Source organism: Egretta garzetta, unplaced genomic scaffold (assembly GCF_000687185.1).
Source record: "Egretta garzetta isolate BGI_Z169 unplaced genomic scaffold, ASM68718v1 scaffold151, whole genome shotgun sequence".
Classification (NCBI taxonomy): Eukaryota; Metazoa; Chordata; class Aves; order Pelecaniformes; family Ardeidae; genus Egretta; species Egretta garzetta.
Window position 1 is genome coordinate 5,152,991 of NW_009258615.1, and position 13,118 is coordinate 5,166,108.

Below are 13,118 nucleotides of genomic sequence, written 5' to 3' on the forward strand. Positions count from 1 at the left end.
TATTTCATTTCTTTTTTTTTTTTTTTCTTTTTGCATTAAACTAAGGAGCCAAGAATATCCTGAAGCTTTATTTTGTGGTGGGGTGGGAGGGTGTCCCCTCTCTAGACCAATTCTGAGTACATTTCTAGTTTACTCAAGTCCTATCTAGAAAAAGATGGAAGTATTTTAAGGCTATCCAGGGTGCACACAATGTGCTGGCACACAGACACACTAATATTGTGTATCATGCATAAAGCCTTGTTCCCACACGATGTTTTTATTACTGTCTCTTTGATGCAGGCACTACAAGTGTAACCATGTGAAAACTCAGGTACAGTCTCTACAGATCCAAAGTTACTAAAAAATGCTCATTTACACACTACGAATCTGAAGTTCCTGCTCCTCCCAGGAAAGGCATATTAAGTAACATGGAAAGGTATGTTAAGTAACATATTGCTACCTAAATGTGTAACTTAAGTAGAGGACTGGCATCTCGTCACTAAAAATATTCGGTAATTTTAACTCAAATATTTGATGACACTACTTCTTCCGTAATTATGCATCTATAGAAGACTTTCTGCAAGGCAGCTGACTTTCAGATTCAAAAATTAAGAGATACTATATAAGTGTATATTACGTGCATTAAAATGGGGCTAAGAGATATTACAAAACACAATGAGGAATTAGCACAGATGTTTCTCCTGGGTTTCAGCAAGGATTTGTGCCAGGCTTCACACTAGTCAACATTTCATCACATAAAATGCTGATAAAATTAGTAGACAGAAATAAGACTGGCAAAAAGTCACAAAGCTGAAAAGAGGCTCTTTTAACAAAGTACGTTTGGGTAAAACAAAGCACTAAGGTGCAGACCAATGAACAGAAAACGTAACATATGTACAGAACGGTAGACTATACCCTGGATAATCAGTTAAGACAGCAAGTATTGAAGTGCACAAGTTACTCAATGTGAACTCTCATTGTGATACTGCAGCAAAAAGACTTATTTTGAACCTTGAATACAATGAAGAGAAGCAGGTAAGTGAATTCTCCTCCGCAGTACTGAGAGCATTGGAGAGACCAATACTGAAACACCGTCTCATCCTTCTGGCATCTGATTTTCCTAAAGGGTAATCAAAAAATTTGAAGGAAAACAGAAAAGTTATGCAAGTGTACTTGAAGTCTGAAAAAAATATCCTCCAGTAAGAGTCTTAAAGAGGTCACTCTGATTAGCTTAACAAGATGAAGACACAGCAGTGTCTTGAGTAAAAGTATTTTTCAGAGGGAGAAAGAAATAAAAAGATTCTGAAGGGCTTCCCAACCTACCAGGTCAAGTCGGAAAGAGAACCTCTGCCTAGAAAATTTAATTCTGAACAACTCTAATGAAAAACAGGGCTTTCTACAGAAAGCAAACAATGAGAATGATTAACCAGTACAGTAAGTATCAAAAGCTTTACTGAATACTCAATGCCTTTCTTCAGATAAATACTTAAATTTTGGAAAATATTTTGGTCGAATAAAAGCCAAACACTAACCACAGTTTTCAATTCAACAGAGAGAAGACTGAATAAATAAGTAATGGATGAATCGCCTGGTCAAACTCTGTGGGTAAATCTGTGGCTTTACAAAATCGTATTATTCTCAACACCAAATCTCCTCCCTTTCCTCTACACATGCAAATGTGAAACATGCAAATTACAAATACCACCAGTTCTTAAAGCGAGTCTTGAAAAGTCATCTTTAATTTGCTGTGTATTTTGCTGCTGAGGACAGGACAACTAAAGAATTTATCACCTTAGCTACCTTGGTTATATCATTTCATTCAGACAGTGTTATCTCCTTGTCTCCCACATGAGTCATGCTGTTATCAAAGTCTTTCTCACTAAACAATTATTTCCTTTTATGATTTCTTCTGGCTGGTCAAAGATAAGGGCTTACAGTGAGCTTGATTAGGGTTGCAAACAAATAAGAGTAATACTAGAGCAGACATAACTAAGCTGAAGTAATCAGCACTATTAATAACCTTTTGATTTCTAATCAAATACAGCTCTGACTTTTGCTGCCACTTTGCTTTACAACTTCTAAACTACAAAAGAATTAATATTTTTATAAAATATTTCTCAATACACCAGCCCTTTTATTCTCTTGTTTGCTTTTTGTCTTATACTTAATAATTCTTCACTTAAAAAAAAAAAAATCTTCTATTAAAAAATGGATCTACACTTTATACTGCCTTCCCTGGTGACAAGATTTAATTATACATCATAGTATGAAATTTTGCATTTTTTTAATCTAATAACGTTCCCGAAGACAGTAAAATCACATTTACTGATACCTGCATTAAAAAAAAAAAAAAACAAAAAAAAACCCCTAGCCTGAGGCACACAACTGGGGCAAAAAACAGTTTATAGATTTAATATCTGGCAAAATTATATCCAAAAATAGGAAACTTTTAACATCCTAACACGGAAACTTGCACTGCAGGTAGCACTGCCACATCTGTTCTTCATCTTAGGCATCTACTAATCCAAAGGCAGACAGCAGCAGGCAACGCCCCTCACAGAAAACACCCAAAACCACTGCCCAGCTTCCCGTGCTTTTAAAACGGGAGAAGTAAATCATCTCCTCACTCTCTGCAAACCCCAGATAGGCAGCATGTTCTCCCGAACACGCAAAGTTTCTCATCGAGGCTCCCCAAGAGGGAATGCATCCAAAGCACCAAATATGCCCTATGGTTGACAAGACAGTTCAATCTACTTGTAAGAGAAGACAAGTTCAGTGGTTTCATGGATACACGTTTGCGATCTCCACAAGGCTTTTTTTTGGTTTTGGGGTGGTTTTTTTATAATAGTGTCTCCATGATCTTTCAAAAGACTCCTTTTTTCCCCCCCATGGGAAACAAAATGCAAAATAAATGCGTAACCAATCTTTTTTTCAGTTTGCATCGCTAACTTACAGTTGTAGTGTCTTAGAACTAAGTTGAGTGCTGCTCAGTGAGTTTACAGTTCATTTAGACATGAAGGTTTAGTGATAATTCTAGGGACACTTCTGTACATCTGGGGGTTTAGCCTGCAATACACTGTGCAGCCCCAGCACACGCACAATGTGCACAGGGAACAACCTCCTTGGTTCAGGACACGCTAACAAATAACTTTCCATTTCATATGATGCTTATTTGCAACAAGAGTAACAAAAATTAAACAAGTTGCTGATGTGGGTTTGGTCAGTTTTTTTTTCATTCTCCGCCATTTATTTCATGTAACAATCACGTACAAAAAGAGTAAAAAAGAAATCACAAAACTAACAGAGTTTCTTCACCCAAGAAGTTCCCTTTTCCATAACAACTGTATTGTGCCTACCAGCAGTCTTAAAAGTAGACAGGCATCAATGTTAAAGGTCCAAATCACTATGCTAAACATAGCAGGGAAAAGAACGTCTGAAATGTGGCAAATATTTTCCAGAGTTTTCACCTAGAGAATTCCTTTCAAAGACAAAAGCCAAAGATGAAGAAAACAAAAAATTTAATGAGACGTGTGTGAAGTGTTGGCCCATACAGATTTGAAAAGACTGTGAGCTGCCTCACAAAATGGCCAAACAGCAATATTAATACCCAATATGCACTAAGATAAACTAGCCACTTTTATTTGCTGGTTTTGTCTCAACTTTATTAGTTACCTGTGTAAACAGTAAGTATTTCTTCTTTTCATTTTTAACATGGTTTCAGGAGGTAATGAGGCCGTGGGCAGGCTCTTTTTCTCATGAGTATGCCCAAAATTTTCCTTATGCCATGTGTGTTCATCATCTGTCCAACTTCATGCTCATAAGAAAATGCTTCTTTTCTAAAGGCATCCTCTAACCCCATATTAAAAAAAAAAAAATAAAGAAGCAATTCATAAACCTCCCCTAATTAACTTTACTTCCCAAAAAAGCCACACATCTGTTTTCACAGCTGGAAATGATTCAACCATTGGTAACCAGAGAAAAGCTCCAGTGTGTTAAAATACTCTAGCCAAAAACTGGCACTCCAGCAAAGATGGATACCATGCCAGCACAATCTGAGCAGCTGTTAGGACAACCTTTATTCTTACTGAAAGGGCATGAGATACCCTGATGCTATCATTACTAAACCAGCAAATCTTACTGGAAAGACATCACTGGTTGAAAATGGACACTGCAAAAGCACAACATGCATTTTACCAATCAAGCAGATTGTAATTATGTGAGAACAGTGATGTACAATAATCCACGCTCTACCCACTTTTCTACAACAGATTCAGCAGGGCTCAGCTTCTGGGGGGAAAAAAAATTCCTTTGTAAATTATTTTTAATAGAACTGTTATATTATGAGTGTCAGAAAAATCAATTAACAATGCTGCCCTAACTCTTTAGGAAAAAAAGACTTAGATAAATAGAAAAAGATTATGCTGTTTCTTTTACAGCATTATTTTTATTCTGAAAGTGACATCAAAGAGCCACAGCCCCCTCCCTTCCCCCCCCCCCCTTCTTTTGGCTTTGACATCACACAAAGAGAAAAGTATTCCTTTCAGTGTTCCTTGTATAGCTGGAGCATCCAAGCTTCTGCACACTGTTATCACTTTCTATCCTTGAATATGAATTATTTTAATCCTCCAGCAATTAACAGTCTTTTAGATGAAAATAAAAAAGGCCAGAAGTGCAACCTCACTTTTATTTTGCTAATTTATTTGGTCAGTAGTTCATTTACTCATTGTTTCACGTGGCTTAAATATTTAAGTGTGTGCGTGTCCTACTTACAATCTTTTTTTTTTTTTACCATTACACATTTTCAGCCATATTGTTTTAATCTTTTTTTTCTTTTTTTAAACCTTGCTCACGATCCAAAAGGAGTTTCCTGTGCTTAAGTATCTTTCATGCATGGCTTTCTGTCACTGCACATAATTTTGCATTTTAATGCACTACCTATTCATTCCGTCACAAGGCTTTTTGCCTGGGAGAGGAAGAGGAATCACCTTTTATTTGCAAATCAATTTAACAAAGAAAGAGAGTGAACTGCCAATGAACAATACTGTAAACATCACCAAGTTTCCTAGATCTCTTCATTGCTTTCCTGCTCCCACTGCCATAATTAACATCAATACTTCTAACGTACTGGTAGTATGACAAGTACTTGACAAACATGAAAGAAGCAAAGTTCTCTATCCTTAAGATACAGCTGTCTAACACCCCAATCCAACACACCACACGCTCATTTTAAACCTGTAAGCAGTTCCCTTGACTTCAAGGGTTTACAGTTAAGCAATTAAGTGGTCTGCTGGATCAAGGCCTAAGCAAACTATGAGCATATAGAGGTAGCAGACAGATATAATAAGAAGCTTAATGAATAAAAAGTCCAAGTTTAGCATATACATCAAGTCACAATGTGCTGTTTGGCTCAAGAAAAAAAAATTGAAAATAAGTGCTTGAAGTGAGTTACCATGTTGGAGTGAGGTTTTATGATCCAAATACACCTCTGACATTGTAAATTGTTCAGTCCAGGGACCCCATGACGACTGCCGACACATCTTATGAAGCCATGCACACGTTTCTAAAACGAAGTTCCAGCAGCCCTTCGGGAATCGTTACCACGACAGACGACCATGCTAAGCTTCAAAAAGACTCACTGCAATATGCAGTGTTGTAACATTCACCTCCTGCCCCAATCTGAGGCAGTTTGTTCAGAAAGCTAAAAAAAACCAAAAAAAAACCAAAAAAAAAAAACCAAAACAAAACAAAAAAAAAAACCACACCAGACTTCTAGTCAAAATGAGACCAGAAGTAAATTTTCACAACCAACAGCTGCCTCAAGAATAAAATTACAAGAAAGCTCCATCCTAAGCAACCAGGTCCACAGTCTCAAAAGAAGGCTTTAAGGCTGAATACAGCACCCCGAACTGCAAGTTATGCTATTCCCATTTTCTTTCCTCCTGAATTACTTCAATTGTAATGTTTGTTAGAGTGGAGCAAATGAGAAAAATATAATTAGGGTTTTTTTTTTAATTATTAGACGAATATCTGATCTACAGACCGACTGAAGTACGGCAGCAGACACTTGCCTAAAGAAACAAGCAACAGATGAATTTAGTGAAATGCAGCAGCCAGGGTGATGAGCGGGTTTTTGGGCAGCTTGTTCCATAGTTTTCCAAGCACAAAATCAGTTTATCCGGTTTTAATAATTAGGCAACAATGGCTTTCAGGAGACCAAGTAGAGGAAGCTTACATCATCTTCCTCAATGGGCTCATGACTTCACTGAGTAAAAGGGGAAAGAGCGGGGACAGCAAAAAAAAGTGCTGGTTAGGAAAAGCGACCCAGCAAGCATCAAATCTAGCATCAGCTGTAAACAGAAAGAGGTGGTGGTAACAGTAAACAGGGAAAAGCTAAATTATGCAAAGGCTTTAAAAGGACAAGAAGTCACCTAAAATCTAAAGGACTCCAGGAGGCAAAGTACGGACTTTGATTTGTATTTTTAAGTAAGGGTAAGACAGAATGCGGGGGCAATCAAGACAGTATGTTCAACTGGGGCTTACGTTGCACACAGAATGGATGGATGCAATGGGGTTACCAGGGAAGGCTGTGAGAAAAAGGCTGCTGAATTCAGGCTGACAGGAGGCGATGTAGGTGGTGGCTTTACGGTCAGAGCTTTAGAGGATCAGAAATAAAAATACATGCAAACCAGTATGTAGAAAAATATTAGTATTTAGACAGCCTCCTTGAAAGGAAGGGATTGGAAATGATGCTTCAATTATGTCCTTTAGTGATATGAAGCAAGTCTCTGCAAGGGGAAGAGAATGAGTGGGATTTTGGACTGTTTCTCACATTCATTTTAGCCGTGGACTGGTATTTTTCCAAGCATGAATAACTCTGTATAATACAGAAACGTACTGTAGCAATTGACAGGGAAAACTTGTTTTGTGAAATTCAAACTAGTAAACTCATTAAAGTACAAGATATTACCTTCCCCTCCAGCACAGACTTACAGCATTCACTCATTCAAGCAACTATAATAATGCCTCTTCCTCTTCTTTATCCTTCTAATAACCAGGACCTAGATCGTAAGTTCAAAAGCGGCTGAAAAATTCAGATCACTTTCATCAGGCTTTGGATAAAACCTACAACACATACTCTTCATTCTTCTCTCCTCTACAATTTCAATCTTGATCTACTAATTCCAGAACACCGTGAAGCTCTCTAATCATCACGATCATCAGCGTGATTTGTGGTACACTGCTCCCCTTCTGGAATATTTGTACAGGTGAATATACATGAGTAAAGCTTCACACAAGGACTACAGAGGCAATCTGCAGCTTAAAAAATGCATACATTACGTGGCATGTATTTTGTGAGGGGGATGGTTAAATATTCTATAAACAATTACTAAATTGTCAATGGAATTCAATAAATGTTGTTTTAAAAAAAAACCTAATTATTTGTTACAATAACCAGCTACTATTGCCATTTTGTTTGTGAAGGTTTGTAAACTACTTCCATTTGAGAAGTAATTGATTCCATTTTTATCATTTGCTCAAGTTTATGTGGTTGTTCACATCCAAAGAGATGATAACATCTATTTGCAGCAAATTATACATTATAATTCCTCATTCAAAAGCTGTAATGGAAAACAAAATGCTAATTTATGCTGTAAACGGAAGTACAGAATCATAATCACTCATTGTTAACATTAGGAACTAAATTGCCCTTGCAAATAATAAAACGGGTTAAAAATGTGGAAGGCTTTTGTGAGCAGAAGTACCACTGCCTCTTACACACTCATGTGTAGTATTACAAGAGAGCAAACGAACCTTTTCTCCTCATGCCAACGCAAACCACCCCTTTTTCAGGGAAAGAAGAATGGTCTTATGATTGTAAGGATGCATGTTCTACCCACGGGTCTTCAACCAGCGTCCCAAAGACAGGCTTTCACGCGCTCCCTGCTAGGTAAACCGAACCATGAGCAGAGGCTGTCTACGCAAGCAAGCGATGCAGAAGTGTAAGACTGGAAGAGCCAGCCAGCTGGTGCTGAGGATCTGACGTCTACGCTACGTGCTTCGCACCGTGCACTTTGGGGCGTGGTTGCTTTGATTATTTAATGTCACCCTAGCTCTGGTCTCATCTCACTCGTCAAACGTCAATTTGTAGCTCGAACGCACTAGGGTACACATCTCCCAGTTCAGTTCTATCCAAAAGGAATTCCATTCATTTGCAGCAAGACCATTCTACAATGCTAACCAAAGCACAGCAGAGTTGGGGATGAATGCAGCACGCTCCTGCTCCCAGGAAAAGTGCTCGTGTAGACACACCTCTCATCATTTCAGGTCCCGGTGGGTTCATATGGAACCGAGAGTGCCTGATTTCTCCTCCCCAAATTAGGACCGCAGCGCCACAAGAGCCATATCCAGAGCAAGGGTTACTCTGCTATTAATCTCTTTTCACCTTAATTTTACCTTTAGTGTAGCGACAGTAACACACAGCTACTGACAGAAGGGGAATCTCAATTGCCAGTTGCAGAGAACAGAGTCGAAGACAAAAAATATTGGAAAAGTATTGGTTCTCCGTCCTTTTTAACAATTTTACAGTCCTATAGGTTTTAAATGTACAAGGAGATTTGTTCACACAGCAGACAGACACATTAGAGGAAATAAAAAAAAAAAACCACCAACACATTAGGACTGTGCACCTGCTCTTCCACATTTCATTAAGCCTCTACACCTAAATGTACGTCAGGTTCTCTCCTATGTGCATCCGTTGTGCTGGTATCCCTCAGTGATACCTTCTGGTCATGGCGAGACAAACTGGATCGCAAGCATCCACACTGCCTCAGGAAAAAAAAACATTAAAAAACCCATTAACTTTTGGTAAGTCAGATCAGATGATTATAATCTAAATGATAAATGCCAAATAATACGTTCAAAACTATGTATATATTTGTAAATAAGCTACCATTTGTAAACAAGCCTCTCCTAGCTTACATTATATACCTTGAAAATTGTTTATTTGCCAGCTTTTTCAGTTATTAGTATTAAAAAAATACAATTATGTTATCAAAAATTGAAAATTGCCTTTTAGGTGACTAAAAGAAAGTTCCACTGCTTCACGTAGTAAATCATTTTACTGCTGCCCTTTTATATTTAATACCCTTCTGCAGTACGCATTTATCTCTACACTAGCAAAGTGTACTCATTGATTTCCTATGGTCTCTCTGGAAGAAGGTTCTGCTTCCCTGACGATGAGTACAAAGGGTGGATGACCCCATTCTCATTCCAATGCAAACCCTGCACTTTTACATTTCTGCTTAGACCACGCGAACATTTGACCAGCTAAGAACTCCCTGCCCTCTTCCTACAGAACACATCGCTAGAACTACTGACATTTCCTCCTGAACACAACTGTATTTCTGAAAAATCCCATCTTGTGTATAAAGCACTAAAATGCATTAGCTCATCACAGCCATAACTGTAACTTACAATCCGCACATAAGCTTTTCTTCTAAACTAAGATACGAAAATAGCATCTTGCCCATTTTCTGCACGTGCTTTAACTCGCGTTATGGTGCTCTACTGTAGCCTATTTAGCTGTTTTGCTCTAGGGCACGAGGAAATGGTTTGTACCCAGTTTAAACTGCGGGGGTTTTGCCAGATGAGGCTGCCATCAGAATACACTGTTTTTTCACCCAGGCTGTGGACAGGTTTATTAAACAACAACCAGAATAACAACACAGGAAGTGGACAGAAAGTATGTTTTGAAATCTACTCTCTAAATGCTGTGCAATGGCACTGACAACCCTTGAAAACAAATGGTAGCGTTCACCACCCGTCATTGAAACTCTTCCGAGTTACCATGTTGAATGACCAATTAAGGTGTTAATCTCTGAAAGAAAGAGAATGGTGTTTAACAACATTTTTCTAAAGTCTATTACCTGTTTTATTAAACTACATTTTCCTTATTATCCTATTGATTGTCTTTTGCTGGGATGCTAAGAAAATAAGAATCTTCAGTTTCACTTTCATTTTTATAGCGTTCCATTGCCCCAGCTTTGTGCACCAGCATACAACACCCCTTGGATATAAAAAAGTCAGGAAAATTTCCAATCTGGGATTAACTTTTTTTTTTTTTAAATTCCCAAGTCTTTTATGTTAACGCTAAACCAGGACTGCTGTTTTTTCTTAACTAATTTAGTTTTGAGTGTCTTTGTAATTTGCAGAGGTATTACAGACTTTGCTAAAATATAACTGAAGTTGAATGACGGTTTTATTCCATTGGTTGTCATGGCCAAATAAAGTACAACTAACAACTGAGTCTTCTTCCATTAAAGAAAAATATCTACAAAAACCATAAAGCGCACTGCCCAGTCTTGTGCAGAGATTGACTGAGCATCTCTCATTCAACATCCTCATACACATACCTACCTAGTATATGCTAGACATGTGCAGTGCACTAATACCAACTCATCTAACGTATTTCCAAAGCTGCACAGACTCTGAGTTCTACTATTCAAATAAAAAAAAAAAATAAAAAAAAAAAAAAAAGACACACACACACAAAAAAAATATATCCAGATACCATGGAAACAAAAATAAGTCAAAAAGTCTCACTGGCTATGGACCAAAATAGAAAGTGCCATTGGACCTACTCTAGTTAAAAGAAGAAAATGCATAAAAGCAATATACTACATTCAGTCCAGCACCCCAAAAATACTGGCAGAAAGTTCTGACTGCAGTGGGGTGCTTTTGTCCCTACATACATAACGACAAAGAGCCAAGCCACAAAGCTGGCTCTTAGCTTAATCTTTCACTGACTTACATCCACAGAAAGCATTCTGTGAAAGCATGTTGTATAAAGCACTGCCATGTTTGAAAACAGAGGAGAAAGAGATGGTGCCAGGTAACGAACAAGCCCTCAGCTGAGTGCTGCAGGGAAAAATCTCTGAAATAACGGCCGTAATCAGGCAGCATACTCTTCGTTTTACTTCTCTACCGCAGGGAATTTCTTGAGGTCAAATCAAAATAAGTATCCAGATTTATGCCTTAGTCATAGGATTTCATTCATGAACTAAATTTCAAATGATTTTCAAGCACTTCCCAACCCCATACAGATTAGTAACACAAGAACGTATCCAGTTCTGGACTGGAGAGTGAAAAATAATTAATACAAATAATGCTGCCTGTTCAGCATGGGCAGGTTATGCCCAGGAATATTACTGCTCTTGCAAGGCTGAATACCCCCTTTGCAGTACTTGGAAATAGCTGTTCTTTCCTCCCGACTACTAATTAAGAAATAGATGTAAAGAGAAGTTCAGTAAGCCAGAAGATACACTCAGGAATTTTCCGGCGAACGCATATTCACAAAATAAAGTACTAGAAGTGGAATGTTTATTGACAGTCTAAAAATACAGATCACAAAAGGAATCAACAGGAAATCTGCTGGATATTCCTTCGCCTCAGGTTTACGCACGTTGGCAAGACAACACAGGCAAGTTTATGCAACCACAATTCATAGTTCCCAGGATTCAGGTCTACGAGTTTGTCTCCTCTAGAATTTAGCGTTAACGGTTAAGTCCCTGTACTGAAATAACTGTAAAAAAAGATAGCAAACTTCAGGAGAACAGTCAATCTCTTCGGAGTTCTCCTTAGTAATGCGAAGTCTTATTTATAACTATTACAGAGCCTTATTTTCTGGAAGACTGTCTCAGAAATGGATTCAAAACAGACTTCATAAAAGTTTCTAGACATCATTTTTCCGATGCAAGCTTTTCTGCGATGCACTTTGGAATTTAATATGCAATGGAAAAGTTCCTTCCAAGAATATTACCAACAAATCACGCATATAATCTTGTGCTTAAAAAATGAACTGCAATAATCCATCAAAAACATAAAAGTTGAAACGCATCTCTCAACCTTCCTGAACTGTAAAGCAAATGTCCTATCTCTGCTTTCAAAACTGTCAGACAGTACATTATGCTTCTAGAAGAAATCACTGTTCCCTTTAACCTGACCGGTTCCGTTATGAAGTCTTATTTTGGTTACTTATACTCTCATTGAAGTCTTGAGATGCCAGGAAAAGATTGTTTTAGTAAGCTACGGCTGAACCACTATTGATATTATACAGGGGATCCTTTTACCTTGTACTAGATGTTAAGAGTGCATCGTATCGATCTAGGAACAAAAAAAAAACTATTCTTCCAGTAGTCAACCCATCTTCTCATCTCAGCACTTTGTTTTAAAGTTTTTCTCTTTGCTCTTTTGTTTTAAACAGAGTATACAAAACAAATTCTATTTCAGCTACCTTGCTATATTTAGCAAGAAGAAATGGTTTGCAAGCTTTTTTTTTTTTTTTTTCTTGGATGTGATTCAGGTAAAAACAAACAAACATGAATATGGCTGCCTGTCAAATTTAAGCCAACTCTGCCTTTTTAAGTGTTAAAACTTGTAAGAAAAATCTACTTGCAGCAAAATCCCATATTCATTTTGATTTCATATTCAGACTAACATCTACTGCTAATCCTCAGCTGGTGAATTTGACTGATGTAAATGCTAACGTAATACGCGAAAGATGAAAATAGAAAGGAGCCCTGAGCACCAGAAAGAATACGTATCTTAAAAATTCTTCTCATCTTCACCCTGGAAAGTCTTGCAAGCTCATCTGTTCCCGTTGTAATGCTATATAATGATTACACCTTCTCCTTCTAAACTCCCTTCCTAATCATGCATATTTAATTCAACTTTGTGTATGTATCCCACAGTTTATATAGTGCTCCTATAAATAGACCTTCTGCATCCTGAATTATCTATCTCCCTCCTTTTCCCTTAGATACAGTTCGGCATCGGTATTTGGAACAGATCAACTCTGGGTCTGTCAGTAATTCTTCCAGCTTCCGTCGCGATTCGGGCTTGCTCTCCTGAGCAGAAGCGTAGCGTTACACAATGCCATTCTGAAAGAACTGTTTCGCTACAGAGCGAAACTAACTTTAGATAAAGGAACTGGTTTAAACCTGATTTTATTGCCTGCGTCCCTAACCATTTTCCCCCTCTGCTTGGTTGCAGAGGAGTCTCCGTGTGACCGCCGGCCGTTCGCACCAGGCGTAAGCCCTTCCGAAGCCTCGGTTCCTCGCGTGGGCGCCTGTGTGGCGGGG